Below are 22,236 nucleotides of genomic sequence, written 5' to 3'. Positions count from 1 at the left end.
CAGAGCAAACCTGGATAGATGAAGGGACATTGCATTCTGCAACGGCAGCTGCTCTGACATCACTTGAGTAGAGGCAGTGTCCTAACCAAGTAGGACCTTATGGGGCCTTCTCAGAACAGGCTGCCTCCCACCCCTGCTAAATGTCCTCCACCTGCTTCTTGCCTGTAGAAAAAACTTTAGCTTCCTAGGCCTTCCCCGAGTTCCAAAGAGTAAATTTAATCAGAGAAGTGAGAAAATGCAGAAAGAAAGGAAAACAGTCAAGCAAGACAATAATAGTTTAGCCATTAACAAAGTCAAGAACTTTTAGCTCCTACTCAAGGGCTATAGATAATACTCTGAGCCATGTCCTTTGAGCTGTTTTGCAGATACTGAAATGCCCACCAGGTGGAAGAAGTTAACCATATGCTGACCACAAGCATGTGGACCCCAGACTGGTTGGAACCAGAAGGTTGATGATGTTGGCTCCTGATTTCCTCATCACCAACCAATCAGAAGAATGTCCGTGACCTGATCACACACTCCGAAAACCCCCTCCCTCATCCTGCCTTTAAAAACCTTTCCCTGAAGGCCTTCAGGGAGTTTGGGCCCTTTAAGCACTAGCTACCTTGGACTCCTTGCTTGGTGCCCTGCAATAAACACTGCATTTTCCTTCACCACTACTGAGTGTCAGTAGATTGGCTTTACTGCACTCAGGCAAGTGGACTCAAGTTTGGTTCAGTAACAGTGTGGCTAGGGCAGGGGTGAAGGATGCAGAAAGTTTAGGCTGGGGCTAGATAGGTGGCAATGCCTGCATCTTTTGTGCTAGACCTCATCAGTGGTGGGCTTCCCTAAGAGGCTTCCAAGCCAGGAAGTGTCATGATCCCATAATTAAGCACCCACTTCTTATTGTATTCAGGTTTCATTTAAACACTCAGGGAGAAACCATCATAGCTAAGAATTGTAACTAACATAGACGTGAGGGTTTGTGGTCCAATTCCCCTCGTGCTACTAATAATTACCCTGTTGACTTGAGCCTACTGTTTAGAATCTCTGAACCTCATTTTCGTCAGGGTTTTTGGGAGATCTGAATGAGATAATATACGCTAGCACTTTGTGAAAGATAAAGGAACAGGGAAACATGCCCTATGAATTGATAGGTCTACTTTAAATCCTTTAGGGATAAGGAAGGCATGAATTAAATTGAGCATCAGGGTCCCTCTTACCATCCCAATGACAGAGGGCTGCATCCTTCAGAGAACTGATGGGGCCCATGTTTCATGCCTTCCTGCAAGAAAGGAAGTACGGCCAGGACAGGGAAAAGGCTGAAGGACTATAAAGCTGAATGGTCTTGCCTTCTGAGGATGTGGGGTTTTCTCTAACCTCTATTTCTTCATCTTCCTTTAGAGATGACACCTGCTGTGCAGGTGCTATTGATATTACTAGGCCTGGAGCCGATCTACATGCCAGGCAGTGTGGGACCGTGGCTAAGAGGGTTGTCTTAGAGTCAGACACATAGGTTTGACTTCTAGTTTATTTGGTGAATATCCTTAATTTAGCTAATCTAAGTCTCACCTTGCTCACCTGTAAAATGGAGAAAATAGTAATACCCATTCCATCGGACTGCTGTCCAGATTAACTGTGGTCACAGAGCACAGTGCCTGGTTCACAGTGAGCACCCAGTAAATTTGTCATTGAATATACAAATTCAAACAACTGAAATCTGAATTGCTCTCTAATGATATAACCCCAGTCCCCAACTAGTAAAAGGCACACTAGACTTGTAAACTTAAATATATGCAGCTCCAAAGCTCCCATTTTTTTTCTCCTGTACGATGCTGCCTCTCCTGATACGTCATAGACCTCAACACAAAAGTACAGCATTGGGATTAAAAATGAGGAACTGAAAGTGAGCAGAGATGATATTTCTAGATTGTCTGTCAAGTTTAGCAAAATGTGAAAAAGTAAACAAGCAGTACTAAGACCTGAGGCTGAGTTGCATGTTTAAAATTCTTCCTTTTTAATAATCTAATCTGTTATTAGCAGCGGATAAGAAAACACTCGTTTAAAAAACTGCGTAAGATTTTTTTTACCCTGATGCATTTATTTTTTTACCTCTGATGCAATGTACATAGTATAAATAAGTAATGTAATCAAGTTTATCTTTGGAAGGAAAAGTTAATAATCTTACTGCAGAGTTGGAAATAAATGGTGCTCTTACTGTCTTTATTTCAAATCACACAAATCAAACCCCCTCACACTGAAACTATGTATCAACTGAATATTTTGAATTCCTCTGTGACCCTTCCTACCTTCCCAAGTTGCCCTGGACATGCAGAAGCACCTGGGAAGAGAAGCTGCATGGGATGGGTTCAAGAGCGAGTAGGAACCCTCACATCTGCTTTGGGACTTCAGAAGGAACTGGGGGCGGTCTGGGGACCCCAGGTGGTTGGCTTCAGCATCCAGGGGCCCAGAATGGATTATACCACTCAGGTCAGTGGTGACAAATGGTTGACAAACCACAACAACTGGATGATAAAAGGAAACTCACTGGGTTTGTGAGTCTGCAAAAAAGTGAGTGAATTGTGTATAAGAGAGGAGAGAGGAGACAGTCAGAAACCAAGCAGAGAGGGGAAAGGGAGACATAATGGGCAAGAATAGAGAGGAAACAGAGGCAATGTGGGTCCCCGTGGGCCTCTGCTGGGTCCTACCACTGGGAGAGTTTCCAGAGGTCATGATCAGGTGCCTGTGACTCTGATGACAAATCCATAGTCTTTATCCCCTAGGTGAGTTTTTTTCCCCCCATATCCCAGATTCTGTGCCTCCTTTTCCACACTGGGAATCTAGGATTGCTAAACCAGAGGAAGCTGGAGGGGCCCCTTCAGCTCTGAGCCCTGTGTGCCTCATCATTTCTCATTCTGAATGAGGGCTCAGCTCTTCCCACGAGCTCTGAATCTCTTCTCCTCCTGCCTTCTCTTTCACCCACTTTCCCTCCCTCTAATACTTTCAATGTCTCCCTTTCTCTATCAACACTTTCTTCCCAGTCTTTAAAAACATGCAAGTCTCTCCAACAAAACAAACAAACTCGAAAACACGTTCCTTCAAGTCTACCCTACATACCCCACATGCCTCCACCCTTCCTTCGGGAAGTCTTCTGAGACAAACATTCCCTGTCCCCTAAAGACCCCCTTCCCTTCAGCTGAGTTAAGGGTCCCTCCCTGTGTTCCCACACCATTCTGTGCACCCCTGCATCATAGCACTTTCACATGGTATCATCATGGGCTGTCTTCTCTCCTCTCTCTCCCACGACTGGTCCATAAGTTAATTCAGGAACGGGGATGTATCTTTCAGCTCTGTATTCCCGTGCTTATCACGATGCCTAAGGCTTAGAAGATGCTAAGTGTACTAAAAGTTTTGTTGCATACTTGTAATAGTCAGGAATCTTTGAGGGATGCAATTATGAAGACTGAGAATTTTCAAGATCTACAGTCAGCAGGCTGGAGACTCAGAAGAGCTGATGGGATAGTTTCAATCCAAGTCCAGGGGTTCCGAGAACCAGGAGAGCCAACGGTGTAAGTTCCAGTCTGAGTCTGAGTCCGAAGGGTAGTAGAGGCCTGATGTTCCAGCTTGAAGACAGGCAGAGAGAGAGAATTCTCTCTTATTTGGCCTTTTTGTTCTATCCAGGCCTTCTAAGGATTGGATGAGGCCTGCCCACACTGGGGAGGGCAATCTCCTTTACTCGGTCTACTGATTCAAATGCTGAATTGGTAGAACCCGTCTCACAGACAAACCCAGAATAGTGTTTAGCTTTGGGGTCCAGCCAAGTTGACATCATGTGTGTCCACCATATTTTTCAATTCCCATGGCAGGTTCTATCTTCTTCAGGAAAACATTAGCATCACAGATTTCAGAAGTTCCTCCCTTCTCCAATTTCCTCCAGTGCATATTATCTACACTATATACTATAAGACCTGATGACAGCTCTCTCCTACTGTTCTGCGTTTCATGAGCAAGCAGAGTGCTTTATAAAATGGTAAGCTCCTTGAAGGGAATTAATTACCACGTGACATACTTTTACCACACTCTTCGTAGTACTCGATTTGGAGCTGGAACAGAGGAGGCAATCCAAAAATAGTTATTCAACTGTATAAAATTGAAATGTAATATATATGATGAATGAGGTATCATGGATTGATGATATTGTATCAGACTGCTGGTTACCAATCCAAATTCCATTCTCCTCCTTTAATGAGATATAGAACGTGTACAGTTTTGGGGTGTAGCAATATGTCGGAGCCTCATACCAGGAACTGTAAAGGGTGCAGTAAAAGAGATGTGGTAATTACCGCAAGAAGCTTCCAATTCTAGTAAAGAACTCTGCTTGCTCCTGGAACCAGAACAATAGAAGAAGGCTATAGTTGGGTATTAGACCGTGTAGAGTAGACAAAAGCATTAGAGGAGCCTGGAGAAGGGAGAGACCGCTGCATGCTGTGGTGCTAATGTTTTCCCAGCTTCCTTTGAAGCTACAGGTGATCATGTGATTACATTCTGGCCATCGAGATGCAAGCAGACTACTGTATGAAATTACCAGGGACGCCTCTTAAAGGGAGGTGACTCAGCTGGGTGCTGTATGGGTTTTCCTCTCCCTTTTCCTCCTTGGATTTCCGGGATCCCAGACAAGATGCTGGTGCACCTGCAGCTTGAGGATGGAAACTATGTGCTAAGAATGATAAAGCAGAAAGAGAAGAAGTCTTGAGTCCTGATACCTTTGTAGTGCTGTTCTACCAGCCCCGGACTGCTCAGTGCTGGCTGCCTTTTACATGAAAGGACAGGATTGTGGTTTCAGACCTCTTTTATTTTGGTTCTCTATTTTATGCGGTAGAACATAATCCTAGCTGAAACAGATACAAATTAACACTTACAAAAGAAGTGAAGTACTGCCTGAAATAAAGGCAAATATTCTTTCAGTTTTTAAAAAAAGGCATTTTTACTAATATCCAAGGTATAAGTGAACTATTACCATCAAATATATTTGGTATTACTCATATAAAATATTATTCTATTTATTCCTTCCCCCTCCCCATAATGATGAATCCCTCAGTGACGTGGGCTGTAGCCTGTCATCCATGCAAGGACAATTTTCCTATAAATTAGAGCAAAAGGAAAAAAGCCTCGTAAATCATCTCTCTCACTTAACTTGCCCATTGTCCCCTCTCTGCAGGAAACCCATAGGTTGCCAAAGAAAATAGCTGGTAGAAATGCAGCAGGGAAAATAACATGGTTTTGAAATGAGGTGAGAATAAGTGAAATTAGTGTAACAGCAGACCTTCCTTTTTTTTTTTTTGTCCTACTTCACAAACTTAAAATTGGGGAAATTGATGAGAGGAGTCTCTGTTTTAAATAAGAGCAAGACAGGGACGTAGCTTTCTGAGGATCACATTAAATGTGGCGGAAAGAGAAGGGGACGTGGATGATAGATAAAAAAACCCCCCTTCTGTCTATCTCCCCCAATATAACACAGCAGGTCAACTTAAGGGGTCATTTTCTAGTCCTAGGGTGTGGTACTTTTAGAGAAAAGCCCAACTCTTTAGGTCTTTGATAATTTTATAAAGGTGTTCAGAATACGGGCATTGAAGTAATGTCTTGGAATTCTCAAATTCTGCAATTTTCCCTCAAGAAGCGCTGGGATTAATTAACCAAACTGAATCTTTGGTGATGAGACAAATTCTAAAGCAAATGCCAGTAGGATTTAGAAAGCAAAGAAACCTATTTTATAATAAAACAAAATAGCGCACACCAAAGGCGGAGCTTATCACGAGCAGCCCGGATGGAGCTGACAATAGTATGTTAGCAACGTGAAGAAAGGATGGCAGCAAAATCTGGAGGATCCACTTTCAGGGTTCCTCACTCACATGGCTGGCTGGTCATTGCCGGCCATTGTCTGGAGGCTCAGCTCGACTGGAGGCTGGGAGCCTTGGTTCTCTCCACAGGAGTCTCTCCACATCCTGCCTGGGATTCTTCAGAACAGAGGGGCTGGGTTCCAGGAAGTGGCGTTCCAAGAGAGCTGGGCGGAAGTGCGTGGCGTTTTGATGCTCTAACCTCAGAGGTCACATAGCTCCACTTCTACCGTACCCTCTACTTAAGACAGTGACAAAGGTTCACCCAGACTCAAGGGGAGGGGACAGAGACCCTGCCACTCCATGGGAGAAATGTCAAGTCACACTGTAAGGAAAGCATGTGGATGGGAGACGTTGTTGTAGCCATCTTGGGAAAATACAGACTACCACGGTAGGAAAAGCAAGTTCACGGTAGGAAAAGGGGAACTGTTCCAATCACCTAATCAGCCTGAGACCAGTCTACCGACTATTAGCTCTTATAATACCTGGGAAGGCCCCAAGAGGTGAACTTCTACCCTCGTGCTTATTAACGTTATGAAGTCACTGGGTTCATAAAACTTTATGAAATCAAGAGTCAAGTACTGATTTCCAGGCACCACCACTTTCAATAAACACCTCATAGTCATTTCACCTTTACTAAGAATGAGGGGGTCTTGGGAAAATTGCTTTCTCCTCTACCCCGTTCACCGAGAGGAAGAGTAATCCCAAACCCAGGTTGTCATGGCAGTGGGCTTCCATCTCAATACCTTCCTCCCACAGTACCTGGGGCCTGGGGAGGCAGGCAGCGCCTGCTGGGAGCTGGCCTTTGGACAGACATCGCCTCTTCTATTGTCAGGGAGACATACGTTATTACTGTGGTAAATAACCGTAAGCCAAGTTGTCCTAGCCTGTGGGTACAAATGAGGTCACATGAACAACAGTAAATCAGATTTCATTGGTTAATGCCCTCATTCGGTATCGGACGGATCTTTGTATTTCGTGGGTTTGCGGGGGGGTGGGGGGGGGGTGGTTATCTCATCTGTGTTTACCAGTCGTCAATTGTCTGGTTATCTTTTGCTCCAGGCCCTCCTGGTTGATGTTTCCTGCCTGTGAAAGCATCCAAAAGTAGGCATCTCCTCACTGTCACTGGTGCCAGCAAGGGTCCTGGCATCTGTACTCAGGGCCAAGGCAGAACTGGGGACTCAGCAGCCCTCATGGGGCAAGGACGTGCTGGGTTTGGGGCAGAGATGGAGAGAGGGTTTCCTGCCCCACCTCCACCCCACCAGCTCCCAGCTCCAGGCCTCACTTTGTTATCTGGGTACCTGCGTAGCATCACGTGAGCCCTGGTGTCTCACAGAGCCCCTTGTGACAACAGTCTCTTCAACCTTTGCAAACAACCCGTCTCACCACAGGGCTCAGATGAAAATTCAGGGAAACCAACTCCTTAAAAAACAGATGCCAGTAGGCTGCCTGCCCCACCAAGTCATTTGACATCTCCAGACATGCCTGATTCCCAGCCGAGAAGACAACTTAGCTTCAAATTCGAATCCCTGCTATAGTACTCACGTGCACAGCATACCGCAGTGCTTTCTCCTGAATCGACTCTGAGAGGTAGGTAGGACAGACCTTATTATGGTTCCCATTGTTCATAGGGAGAAATTAATTCTTTGTGGAAATAAACAAGGAGCCTGAAGTGAGACAATAATTAAGATTCGGATGGAGCCTAGGAATGGGGGTCTTTGAACAGCAAATCTGGAACTCTCCTTGGAGTCACTTCACGGTGACAGGTCACTAAGCTTGGCCTGGGTGCTTGAGGCATTTAGGTGCATTTTCCTCTCTGTGCTCACAGCACATTGGTCTGTTGTTGCATTTGTCATGTTTTATGGCACCACTTTAAATGTCATTCTTCCCGGGCTTCCCTGGTGGTGCAGTGGCTAAGAATCTGCCTGCCAATGCAGGGGACACGGGTTCGATCCCTGGTCCGGGAAGATCCCACATGCCGCGGAGCAACTAAGCCCGTGTGCCACAACTACTGAGCCCTGTGCTCTAGAGCCCACGAGCCACAACTGTTGAGCCCACGTGCCACAACTACTGAAGCTTGTGCGCCTAGAGCCCGTGCTCCGCAACGAGAGAAGCCACTGCTCGCGGCAACCAAAGGAAAGCCCACACGCGGCGACAGAGACCCAATGCAGCCAAAAATAAAATAAATAAATTTATAAATGTCATTCTTCCCCACTAAATGCCTCTCTGCCAGCAGAGTGCCTGGCATGGAAAAGGCGCTTGCTAAACATATAAGGTGGAATGCATATCAATTGCTTAATATTTCTGAAGTGGAGGTGGCCCCCTCCCACCCCAGAGAGGGTTTGGAAGTGTGGGACAGTTTTGGTTGTCACAATATTGGGGAGTGATGCTTCTAGCCTTGACCGACCAGGGCCAGGGCATATAGCACATTCTGCCTTCTGTCAGAGAGTCCTACACCGGCAGTGCTCTGCCCCGCACACCATTAGCTCTTCCTTTGAAAATAAGAACAAGGAAGTTCAAATGCAGGGATGTCCTGAGGCCTCTCATGGCTTCGGGCTTCACCGAGGAATGCCTTGCGACCTTCTCTTTGAGCTTCGGAGTTGAATAGGGGCTGTGCTATATACCCATCTCATGTTATGATTTAATGAGATAACATATGTCAAGAGCCTAATAGAGTGCTTGGCCTGTGGCAGGCAGACAAGTGATTCGAGCTCCTTTCCAGTGTGCTTTTGGGTAATGAGAACACTTACTTATATGTACTTCAATGTATTGGTCTGGCCTATGGTTTGACTCAACAGAAAGGGGTTTTGTAGGCAGGTCTTGTGTCCCAGAATCTGGTCTCGCGACATACGGAAAACACGGTGGGAAGCACATCGCTGAACTGGAATGGGGATTCATTGAAATCAATTCGTAAAGTTTCGAAAGATCAGTGCCTGGCATTTAGCAGTGTCTTGAGAAATGGTTGACTTGGTGAGCAGACAGCAGAGGTCCAAGAATCAGTGCTCTTGCTTGGATATCAAGGCAGCATTGATCAAACCATATTCTCTCTCCTTAGCAAAATCGAGTGAGATTTCTTCCCCTCATCCTCTATTTCCTGCAAATTGAACAGATTTCCTACAGAGGACACACTTCTTGACTTCCCTTTCCATTCCCACCACAGCAGGTAAGGGATGCTTGGGGCAAAAACACATATGATTCACCTGCTTCACTGAGTCCCTTTGTATTCTTCCAATTCCCACGGGTGAGTGTATTTACTTTCCACCTGCTTCTTATTCGAAAAAAATATGTCATAGCAACATTAAAAAATGTTGATAAAAATAGAAAAACCATAATCCTACCCTATCACAACTCTTGTAAACATTGCCTTCCAATGCTTTTCTGTAAGAATAATTTATAAAATTGCTATTCTAATGCACATACTACTTTGATTTCTACTATGTCAATTTATATTATATATTTTCCATGTGTATACGTAAGCTGCATAATTATAATGTTTAATGACAGCAAAATTTTCCATAGCTTAATACACCATCCCATCCTATTGGATACTGAGGCTGTTCTCACCAGGCAGTATTGCACTAAGTACTTACAGTTTTTCAGCGTTGCTAAAATATCTCATAGAATAAATTCCTGGTATTTTAGATAGAGTCAAAACAGTGTCAACATTATGACTCTTGTTCTGTATTTCCTTATTACATCCCAAAAAAGTTGTAACAATTTATGATGCCTTTAGAAGTATATAATAATCTAATTTCATTGCAGCCTTGGACTGTATCATTTAAAAAAAATTTAGTAGGTGTAAAATGATACTTGATTTGTTTTATTTGATTATTATCAAGTATGATTAATTTTCCATACATTTTATTTTCTCTTTATATTTCCTCTTTTGTGACTATTCACATGACCAACCTTCCCCCAAACACAGTCAAGTACAGCAAAATAAAAAGTATACTGGGTTAGCTGTGGAACTGCTAACTGCATGGTTTTTTAACTTAACTTCTTTCTGCCCAACACATCTCATCTTTCTCCGAAGGGGACTGGCTTATCTTTGATTCTTTCCAGCTCCAAATTTAAATGACTCTAAGCATTCTAAATGAAACAGACCAAACCCAACTCTGTGTAGCATCATAAAGTGTTGTATCTGTAATTAGCATAGGTAAATACCTGGAATTTAACACTGGGTGTCTGGAATTCTTAAAAGATTCCAGGGAGGGACTTCCCTGGCGGCACAGTGGTTAAGAATCCGCCTGCCAATGCAGGGGACACAGGTTTGAGCCCTGGTCCGGGAAGATCCCACATGCCGCAGAGCAACTAAGCCCGTGCGCCACAACTACTGAGCCCTGTGCTCTAGAGCCCACGAGCCACAACTATGGAGCCCGTGTGCCACAACTACTGAAGCCCGTGCACCAAGAGCCCGTGCTCTACAACAAGAGAAGCCACCGCAATGAGAAGCCCATGCACTGCAACGAAGAGTAGCCCCCGCTCGCCGCAACTAGAGAAAGCCCACGTGCAGCAACGAAGACCCGCTGCAGCCATAAATAAATAAAATGATTCCATGGAATCTCATAATTTCTGAGCAGCATGTGAAGATAAATAGGGGGTTCTTCATTTATTTATTTACTCAACAGATGTTTAGAGAGGACCTAGAATATGCTAGGCTCCATAATAGATGCTTGGCATATAAAGATGAAGAGGATGTAGTCCCAGGGGAGCTATGATCAAGCGGAGGAGGGAATTACAATGATAAAGGCTGAAGAGGGCAGCATGGGGAGTGTCCATTTAAGAAGGCTTCACAGAAGACAGGACGTTTGAGCCTGGACTTGAAAGGTGAACAGGATTTTACCAAAAGAGGGATGGAGAAATTGCGGTGGAGAGGAAACCCTAGGCATAGAGGGAGTAGGATGTAAAAGGCTTGAAGTTGAGCAATGATAACTTGATACTGAGAAGCTAAGCTTCTGGAATATATGGTGTGTTAGGCAGAAACAGAGCTGGGCAGATAAATTGGGGTTAGATTTTATGCCAAGCCAAGGAGTCTGGTTTTTATCTTCTGGGAAGCTGGCGTACAGAAGGGAGACAGGGGAGGTTTAAAAGCAAGGGAGTGACATGACCAGAGCTGTTCTTCTTAATTTTTAAGATCACTTCTAGGAAATTCCCAAGAACCGTTAATGTTTACTCATCTCAAAGTTAGGGTTAATTGTATGAACTTGGGGAGTCTGTGTTTTGAGGCCTTAACCATTTTGCAGTGAACACACAGTTGACTGCTCTCCCTCTATTTGCCTATGACTATCTGATGTCTGAAAAGTTGGGAAGCATAGAATAAACTTATTTTTAAACAGTATGTTAGCTGTATTTTTAAGGAATATGCACAATGTTTTCCTTCAAATTCCAGACATCTTTTCAGGTGGAAAACCTCTCCATTTAAAGCCACGGGGTTCAACTGTGGATTGGAAAAAGGTATAATGAATACAGTGTCCCAGCTTGGATAATAAATGATATGGTCCCCTTACCTAGTCTGGGGCATCACAGGTCTGCGGCAGAGGGAAAGAAAACATGGTGGAGCTGCAGGATGGCTCTTACAGCTTCTGCTCAGATGCAGCACGTGTTACTTCTGCTTATATTCCATCAGTCAAAGCCAGCCACGAGCTTGCTGAGTCCTGACTTCAACATGCTTCCTCCTGAGAAAGACACTGAAAGTCACTCGGACAGCCACCTAAATACGGATAGAATGTACGCTGATGCAGTGCATACATTGGTATCAACACCTAGATATAGATCTCAATTATTAAGAAAGGTCTTAATTAGTTTTTGAACAATGAAATCAGGACCAGTCATTTTCCATTTGCTCTTGGCTACGTCGCGTCAATTTGCTGGCCCTGCTCTGTATTTCAGACTGCTGATCCTTGTAAAATATGTCCCTCGGGCTTCCTTGGTTTTGTTTAGGTTTGTTCAGTAGTAGGGTCTGGCTGGAGACTGGAGGATGTGAGGAGAGGAGAAGCGAGGCTATTTCTCCCTTCTCTTTCTCTGCTTCTGGCCGCACCCCTGGCCACTGCTGTGTCCCCTCTGGAGCTCCAGCAACCAGCAACCACCAGGCCACTCTTCCAGCTGCCTATGAGCAGCCGCCACTTGTGGGCTCCCATCTTTGTCTGCCCAACCCCCGGGATGAGAGTGGCTTCTTACAGTTCCCAATTTCCAGTTGCCTCACTCTTTGCTCCTTTATCTTTTTAAACACCTTTTGTCATAGTAAATCCCCTCTATTGAATGAACCCTCCACTGGCGTGGGTTCTATTTGCCCAGTTGGATGCTGTATAATACAGGCTCCCTTTGGTTCTGCATATTATTCACCCTTCTCAAGCTTGTCTAGTAGATAGAAACTTAAGGAATGTTTACTTTAAAAGTAAATTTAACAGGGCTAGCTGTAGACGTAGTTCATATGGTTAACCTCCTTTAAACCTCATATCGCAAGGCTAGACCCACAGTGGTTTTCTTTGGTTGTTGTTCGAGGCTCAACATCTGCAACAATGTAGGTGTGTGGCACAAATGAATATCTTAATATTTAAAAGATAAATAAATATTTTAAAATACTTACAGGTTATTATCCCCTTTAAAAACATAGTAGGGCATAACAAGGGCAGGGAATTCATCTGAGAGCAAACAAGCAAACGACTGGCCCAGGTTCCATCCCTCAAAAAACAAGATAAACCTGTGTGTGTGTGTGTGTGTGTGTGTGTGTGTGTGTGTGTGTGTGTGATTAAGCTATACACTTGCATGTAGATATTGGCACTTACCTTAACATGCAGGTATATATACATGCATACACATGGCATTTATAAATTCATATACATAGATATGCATACAAGTGCAGACGATTTAACTATTTTTAAAGGACTATGGTCCTTTAGTCGTCTTTAAAGAGTTTATTTAAATGTAATGATCAAAGCCAAAGGATGATTCATTTAAAAGCTCCTATGTTGTGTATCGAATTTCTATTGATTGTTTTGATACAATAATGGAAGCAAATTTTAAATTTGGAATGGAGTAGATAGAGACACTGAAGGAAAAAGACTCGATGGCATCCAGACAGAAGTTTTCGCCAATAAGAAGGGAGTGAATGGGCAAGTGGACAGCCTTGGAGACAGTGGAGTCACATGACGTTTCCCCTGAATTAACTAAGGGATTTGGCTTCAAGGTCTATGGGGGAGAGGGGCGGGAAGGGTTGGTCTCTAAGGAACAGTTTGGTCCTCCTGCCTCAGTCTGCTACTGGTCTAAGTCACCAGCAGGCACGGCTGCTGCTGGGGAGGTCCAAAGGTCCAAAGGGACACCTGAGGGGCTTCTGATGGTCCAAAGGGACACCTGAGGGGCTTCTCTCCGGGTATTGTCAGCACTGGGCAGGCCAGGATCACGTGAAGCAGGGCGGCAGCCGTTAGGGTTTTCTGAGTCAAAATGATGGCAGGTTCCTTTGAGGGACATGTGCTAAGGAGGAATCTCGTGGCATCGGGTCCCTGATGTGTCTTCCTGTGGACTTCAGAGATAGACTGGCCCGAATTCAAATCCCAGCTCAGCAACTTACCAGCTACATGAGCTTGAGCACATTATGCAATTTCTTGAGCCACAATCTCTGCCTTCATAAAAATGGACAGGAATATGTATACAAAATGTCTGGTTCATAAAAAGCACGCAGGGATGCATTATCTTTTGTTATTGATAATGATAACTGTTATTCATATTGCTGTGTTTGTAAAATGCTTGCAACCACTTGGGAATATAATTACACACCCCTGCTTTTCTGCAGTGGTAGAGGAATGCTTTAATCCCATTTTCTCACGATACCGAGTAAGAAATGGAAGCCCAAAGAAGGTAAATAACTTGCCCCAATTTACTCCTTACTTGCTCAGCTAGAGAAAAGTTAACACAGAACGGCAGCCCATTCCATGGCCCTGTCTTCTAAACCAAGATCAACAAACATTCCAACTGGGTGTACCTCTCCCTGCTCACCCCCTTCACAGTGACTTTCCCAACAATGGTGGCGAAATCCATCAAGAATGCATCACATCAGCATCAAATCTTTTTCCTTTCCCTCATTAGAGTCTAACTCCCTGCCTCTTTTCATCTCTTGTTTTCATACCACTGCTTAATTCTTTTTCTCCCCTGAATCTCATTCTCCACTCACCCTTCATTCAATTCTCTGATATACTGTGCCTATTAGTTTATTTTTTAAGTCACTCAACAAACATGTACTGAGCACTTCTGACACTGGAGAATAATCGCTTAAGGAAATACCAGGGGCTCAAAACCTACGAAGGAAATGAATTTGTAAACAGAAATTGCAGTACCCGTGCTCAAGAAGGGGACAGAAGACCATGGGGGCCCCACGAACCTCCCACCAGCAGGAGGCAGTATAGCAAGGTGGTCGATGGCACAGGCTCTGGAGTCAGAGGCACTGGATTTGAATCTCAGCTCCCTCCATCCATGTGTGCCCTTAGTGGTAACTCTGTGGACTCAGAGGAGGAAGTGTATTTTCCTCCTTTGTAAAGTAGGAATAATCATAGTATCTGCCTCAGAGGGAGTGCGGGGAGTAACAAAAACTTTTAAGAATTAAATATTTAAAAATATTTACAAGTTGTCATCTCCCTTTAAATATAGAGCTGATCAGAATAAGGACAGGGGATCCATCTGAGAGCACACAGTAAGCATTCCATCAAAGTGCTTTCTTGTTTCCGTAAGAAGGAGAGTAAACAGAGATTTGAATCGTCATTGAATAGCCAGGGTTTAGGTTATTTATGAAAAAGGATCAGGATCTCTCCTCTTTCTGCAGCCAGAGCAAAAATTTCATAGTTCTGCTCCAAACCCAAATGATTACTGTGATCAAGAGAGGCTGAAGAACTGACCCTGAGGGCGGTTGATGATCGACTCTGTATGGAGGGTGGCCTGCCAGAGCTGATGGGCGAAACTTGTGCAAATCCTGCATCTTACAACCTGTGTGGTCCAGCTGTGGGGCTGAACAAAGAGCGGCATATGTGATGTGAGAGCTTTGAATAGAGCCCGAGACTGCATGTTCCTCTGTGTGGGAAAATGGTTTACTCAGTGAATACTTGATTTCTTTCTAGCATCCTTTCCTACTAAGGAGCATAGGGCTGAAACCATGAGGATATTTCCCTGCCTTGCTGGCTCTATTTCTTGGGCAAGATGAGCTTATCATTTTCTATTCAGCTCCCAGCTAATAGAGAAGTTCCACAGGCAAAAGCAAAAACACACTGACAAAAAATATCATGATAGCCGGAAAAAAACAAGAATGTCCTCTGCCCTGCTCCACTGTTTGAAAAAATGAACTTTCTGGAAAAGGGACATTGGATTAATTCTTCAACACTTGCAGATTTCAGCTAAGGGGAATCTGTAAACTCTGTTAATCTGTATGTATTCTACGGTCCTGTGTGTGTGTATGTGTGTGTGTGTGTGTGTGTGTGTGTGTGTGTGGGTGTGGGTGTGGGTGTGGGTGTGGGTGTTGGTGGGGACTGGTTTAAAGGCAATTGCTGTAGCTCAGACAGGGTGGGAACTCATTTTTGTTTGGAATCACATGTATTCAGAGCTGGATCAAATGAAAAACTTTATTCAGCATTTTCTGAAAGAAGCCATGCAAGGTCTCCTGTCTCAGCATCTAGGACCACAAATGCCACTGAAGTCACATAGGCTGTGTACACGCACACATATACGTAATTTTTAATATTCCCCCCATGACCAGAATGGATTTGTTCCATTCAGTGGGAAGCCACAACATTTATTACATCTCTTTCTCAAATAAACCTCAAAGCTAGCATTTCATCTTTCCTCATGTAATCATCATAAGGTAGAAAATGAAATTTTCCAAACCTAAAAGCATGTTGCTAAGAGCTCCAGGGCACTGCATGTCACTTCTTACTTTGATGTGTTCGAGGATGACAAAAAAACATGAGAAAGGAAAGAAAAGAGAAAGATGCCCTGCATCTTCCTTAGGATTTTCAGAAAGCTTTTTTTTTTTTTTTTTTTTTAACTCTTTATGTAGTGACAAGATGGAGCTGATTAAAAGAAGACAAGGAAAGTCTTGGTGCCAGACCACTTCATTCCAGAAAGGCATGCAAGAACTCCTGTCAGAATCAGGGATGATTTCACAGCCCCTCTTGCATATTAATGAACTACAAGTAACCTCAGTTTAGTGGTACAGATGCAACATTTCAGGAGCCGTGCCAGGATTCAGCGATAAATGCCAGCTCCAGGGGAAATACATTTCATGATAGAATTAGGAGATCAGCCATCTGAGACGTCCACAGAAATCACCCCCCACCCTTCGAAATGCAAAGGGGTTTCTGGGGAGCAGGGCGCTGGTGGCGTGCTGGATGTGGGGTAGACGGGGTTATTTATCTGAATCTGGCTCCTGTACATTTGTTCCATCTTCAACTCTTCTGATGCTGCCTATGTCCTCAAACAACAAATCAATCCACCAGCCTAAAGGTCAAGTTCAGGTGAACTGATTAATTTTGCTGCCTATTTTTCTGGTGTGATTTTTAAAAAACTGCTTAAACCTCGAATCCTCTTGCTTTAGAAGCAAAACATCTCTTTTCACCAAGCTCGTCCTCCTGCCACTGCCTGTCAGGCGCTTTTCTTTCCCGACTTCCTACAACCTGTGGTTTGCAGACAGAAGACACCCTCCCAGCAATTCTCTTCTCTCCCAGCGTTCGTCCAGAATTTGCTGGATTCTCAACCCCTTGCTCACTCATTCCCCTTTGCCCCGTACGCAGAGTACAACCGTTACTTCGTCTGTGCTCACCATCTGTTTCTAAAATTCCTCTGATACAGAAATCACATGACAGTTTGAGGTGCAGCCATCTCAATATTGCAAGGTTTCGCTTGGCAGGGTTTGGAAGTGATGGCTGCTGCATGGTTCTGCCTTATGAAACTGACCAGCTAACGTGGTGTGATAGCTAGCTAGCCCTCTAGAAGGACCTTCAAAAGCAGCTGCCGACTCTCTCAGATGTTTCTGTGAGACTGAAAATAGAGAATAAAGCTGCAGCCTTCATTTTCAGCTGAGACCCAGGCTCGACTGCAGCCAAGAAGAGAAAGCACGGATGGAGCTATGCTCTGTGCTGTCGCGTAAGGAAAGAGCATCGCCAGGTTTGACTCAGTTGCTCTCTCGGTCAATCCTCGCCACCACAATGCCGCACAGGAAAACACTGAGATTCAGCAGCTTAACACAATTATTCTTTCTTGCCCAGAGGCCCAGATCAGCTGGGGGTCGGCTGACCTTGCCTGGGCCTCCTCCCTGGGTTGGCCTCCAAGCTGCGGATTACGTCCAGGTCTGCTCCACGTGTCCGTCCTCCTCTTGGACCAGGGGACCACCTCTACCAGGTTTATGTTCATATGGTGATGGCAGAGTGCAAGAGGAGAGATCCAACTGTGCTTGGGTCATATCTGCTAACATTCCATTGGTCAAAGCAAGTCATGTGACCAAACTCGAAATCAAAGGCAAGGAAGGATAGTCAGATGCTTAAGCCCAGGTTCAATGGGGATCAGAAAGTAGTCTTCTCCCATGGAGATAGTGAAGGGGTAAAAATAATTAAGTAATAGCATATGATCTACCACACTTACTGTGGTGGACAGATGGGTGCCCTTCCAAGTGCCCATTTCTTCTTTTGGTAATGACTTTGATTTTCATACTGATATCTAATTTCCTAGTGGTTATACCTTTTGGAGAAACTGATGCTCAGTCAGGTTCTACAGATTAGGTCTGTAGATCAGGCTTATGTCACCAGCATAATCTTGCCCCTGTCCACAATTATAGGTTTAACAATAAACTCACGATCCAATATGGATCAATTAGAATGGAGGATATATTTGCTAGGAGCTCCTGGAAAACAGGCTTTCTTCTTATGCTGTGGGAACTACTAGAAGACATGCTGTCGGCAGCGTGGTTACAGGAGGGCTTTTTGCAACTGCTGGGCTGTGATGATGAAGCTGGCACACAGGGGAGGATGTACGTGAGATAATTGCAGGAAAATCAATCCATCCCCTAATCAATCCTAACCTGAAGCTCACACAATTTCAGGGTTTTTTAGTTAAGTCAGCTAATACATTACCTGATTATTTATTGAGTTTTCAAATCACTTGCAATTACACTACTTTAGTGAATTCACTCTCTGGGTGACTTTGGGATACTGGGTGTGTGTGTGTGCGTGTGGGTGCACATGCGTGTGCATCTGGTTTGTGCGGTGTGATATTAATTCCTCTGGGCCTCGGATTCCTGATCCACAATATGGAAATAATCATTGTATACAGTAATGTGATAGTGTATGTCAAGGCCCTAGTACACAGCAGGTAGCGCCGTCCTGCACATTTCTGCAGGCTGTTCCCCAGATAAGAGAACGAGGGGGCACTGAAGACAGAATCAATTCACCAAGCCCTGTGCCTATGGAGCTACCTCCAGCAAGAGAGGATGTCTTTTTCTAACTTTCCCCAAATCCATGGGTCAGCAGAGACCCTGACAGAAGACATGTAACAGACATCAGTTCCTTATTTCCCCATCTGTAGTCATTACTTCTTTTGATAGAAAACAACAACCGAATTTTCTGTCGTTCAGCAATAGGATTCTTAAGGAATGTTGTAAAATTTTTATTGTTTCTGTCTTGAAAAGCAGTTGATTTCACCCCTATTCTGTGGTCACTTCTTTTCCCTATTCCTTTCCTGAAGCTCATTTCTTTTCCCCTCTGTTATTTCCTATCTTCTGCTTTTCCACTAGCCTCCCCCTTCTGGTCCCTTCCTTTCTTTCTTCTCCCCGGCCTCTGCCTGTTTTTGCCTCCCTCTCTCACTCTAGGGAATGACTTCTGAGGACATGGCCTTTGCAACCTCAGGGTCTCTTCATGTCAGAGCTGACAGGCATTCTCCAAGAGCAATGCCTGGAGTGAGACATATCTGAACACTGATCCTGTGTCTATGACTTTGGACATACTAAGGTCTCTGGGCCTTGCTTTTCCCCTCGGTAGAATTGGTCTAACTCAGGGCCAGTGTGGAGGACTCAATGAAATAATGTGTGTCAAACATCTGAGCCTACATAATCAATCAATAAGCTGTAGCTTCTTCTCCTTCTAGCTTCGCCAATTAAGGTCATAGCTGTACATGCCAAGCCTGGAGTAGCCACCAAACATTCAGCATACAGCAGTCGCCTCTGACTTAAATAGAACAGCTGCTGATGCCATTATTTTCCTGCCTTAGCTTTCTTCCCTATAAACAAGTCTTCACCTAATTGTTTGAAGAGCTGAAACATCTCTTGTCCAAACATGGACAGAGAACATAGGGGTGAACACTCCAGTTCATGGCTACTGAGAGAATTCTGGGAACGCTTCCCGCATGCCCTCAGGCAGATGGTTGGCCCACATATATTTCAACAACACAAATTAATGTAAAACATATTCATGTATGTATTAATTAATGCTAATGTATTCACAAGAGATTTGGATAACGGGCAGTCCATTTTGACACCTCCCTCCTAATCCATTCGCCTTAAAGAGACTAAATCTTGCTTAATTTTTGGCTCAAACAAGTAGATCTCCTGTGATTTGGGGTGCTTGCTCTCTTCACACTCCCTATGGCCACCTGCTGGCTACCTAAGAATTACTCTAATTGGTAAAAACGCCTTCCATACTGTAATTAGATGAGAGGAGAGATGGGGTCTGTGCAAATACTAGACTAAATTAGCACTTGAGTATGAATGAATATGTGTCTCAGAGAAATACGATAAAAATAGGTATAAGAGTAAATTAGTCATATTTGAAGAAGAGGCTGAAAATGAAGGAGTAGTCACTTGGGATGGGAGGGGGGCCCAGAAAGGGAAGGGGAATCCAGGGGTGAAAAAGGCAAGCACGAAGACGTTAGAAAATTGCCCGGAGTCAGATCTTTGTATCTTGAAACAGAAGCTGTGTTCCGAGGAATTTTTTTTTCATGGAGTAGCAATGACACAATTTAGGCAAGGTTGAATTTTAAGGTTGATTTTGTCACCGAACTGAGTTGCCTTCAGTAGAGGAGGATTTTCCTTAGGGAATTATTTAATGGTAAAGCTTGAATATAGAGTTTAGAGACTAATAAAGCCTCTGCCTTCCAAAAGTTTACAGTCAAATTTGGATAACTATGGAACGAGATAAGACAAATATCAAAGGCAAATGTATCTAACATCCTGCTTCTGACCCTCCCCTTCTGCTGGCCTCATCTCTGAGGGATATGCAGGTCTTTGGGAATTGGGTTGTCAGAGCTTCTGTTACTGGGAGGTATACAGTTAAATAGGAAGCCCACCCTGAACCTGGCGGAGTTAACACTCTGCTTTCTTACTCCCTATTGTCATTTCTCTGTTCAAACTGGAAGATTTTCACTCTAGAAACAAAATGCATAACCCACGATGAAATCATTAATACAGGGGATGAAGAAGAAAACAGGCCAAATCTGGAATGGATACCAATGAGAAAAGCAAAATAATCCCTTCCATTTTCCTGTGCTGGGCAGTTGTCAAAGCCCTTTCAGAAGCATCCCCACTTCTGATGATGCTTCACATCAAGGTGAGCGGTAGAGTCCAGGCTGACATTCAGATGGGTTTCTGCTTCTGTAAAATCAGGAGCTTGGAGAAAGTAGTTATTGTGACAGCACCTCCACGATGGTCTCCTTATCACCCACCTCCCAGTATTCGTGCCCTTGGGTAATTCGTGCCCTTGAACATGGGCAGGATATAGTGACTCTTAAAGACTAAACCATGGCAGAAGTGATGGGATATAACTTATGAGATTAGGTCATAAAAAGACTAGGGCTTCTGTCTTCGGAACTCTCTCTCTCATCCTCTCTCTCTCTTGGATATTTTCACTCTGGGGAAAGAGAGCAGCCCTCTTAGTGAAGAACTGATGTCTCTGGTCAAGAGCCAGAGAGGATGGGAGGCTGGGCAATATCCATGTGAGAGAGCTTGGAGGCAGATCTCCCCCCAGGTGAGCCTGAGGTGACTGCATCCCTGGCCATCCACGTGACTGCATCCTGTGATACCCTGAGCCAGAGGGATGAGCCAGAGGCATTCACCTCAGCTACTCCAGGATTCTTGACCCACAGAAACTGTGAGATAATAAACATTTGTGGTTCTCAGTTGCTGAGCCTTGTGGTAATTTGTTATGCAGCTATGGATAACTAATATAATTGCCTTTTGTCTTTATAAACTATGCTTTCTTTTTTGCTTGTAAAACTGAGATATGCTTATTATTAAAACAGAAAAATAAAGAAAATCAAAAATACCCAGCAGTGGTAACCAAGAGTTTATCAATACTCTCCACAGAGTAGCCAGAGTGAACCATTTAAAATGTGAATCATATCAACCAATCCCCTGTCCAAGACCATCCAATGGCGTCCCATTCCATTGGGTATAATCTAAGGTTCCGACAGTGGCCTCCAAGGCCACTAGGACACCCCTGCTGTCCCTCTGATCACATCGTGCTGCTCTTTCCCTCATTCACTGAGCTCTAGCAAGCCTGGCCTCTTGATACTCAGCAAGTCTGTCCTGCATACTCTTGCTTTGTTGGGGTTTTTTTTTTTGACAATTAGAAATTGTATATCTTTAAGGTATACAATGTGATTTTTTGATATACGTATACATTGTGAAATGCTTACCAAGTCAAACTAATTAACATATACATCAGCTCCCGTAGTTACCATAAGTGTGTGTGTGTGTGTGTGTGTGGTGAGAAAACCTGAGATCTATTGTCTTAGCAAATTTCAAGTATACAATATATTATTATTAACTGCAGTCACCATGCTCTATATTAGATCTCCAGAACTGATTCACCTTGTAACTAAAAGTTTATGCCCTCTGTTCAATATCTCTCCTTTTCCCCCATTCCCCTCAGCCTCTGACAACTACCATTCTACTCTCTGTTACTATGAGTTTAGTTTTAGATTTCATGGATAAGTAAGATCATATGATACTTGTCTTTCTGTGGCTTATTTCACTTAGCATAATGTCCTCCAGGTTCAAATATCCATGTTGCTGCAAATATCTGATAAGGGGTTAATATCCCAAATATATAAGAAATTCATAGAACTCAATAGCATAAAAACAAAAAAAACAAATAACCCAAATAACTAGATTTAAAAAATGGGCAAAGGACTTGTATAGACATTTTTTCAAAGAGGACATACAAATGGCTAACAGTACATGAAAAGATGCTCAACATCACTAATTATCAGGAAAACACAAATCAAGATCATAATGAGATAATAGTTGTTGGTGAGGATGTAGAGAAAAGGGAACCCTTGTGCACTACCGGTGGGAATGTAAATTGGTGCAGCCACTATGAAAAACAGTATGGAGGTTGCT

The sequence above is a fragment of the Neophocaena asiaeorientalis genome, unplaced genomic scaffold (genome assembly GCF_003031525.2).
Source record: "Neophocaena asiaeorientalis asiaeorientalis breed wild unplaced genomic scaffold, Neophocaena_asiaeorientalis_V1.1 scaffold256, whole genome shotgun sequence".
In the NCBI taxonomy this organism is placed as follows: domain Eukaryota; kingdom Metazoa; phylum Chordata; class Mammalia; order Artiodactyla; family Phocoenidae; genus Neophocaena; species Neophocaena asiaeorientalis.
The sequence above is the reverse complement of the archived record's forward strand: the minus strand, read 5'-3'. Positions refer to the sequence as shown.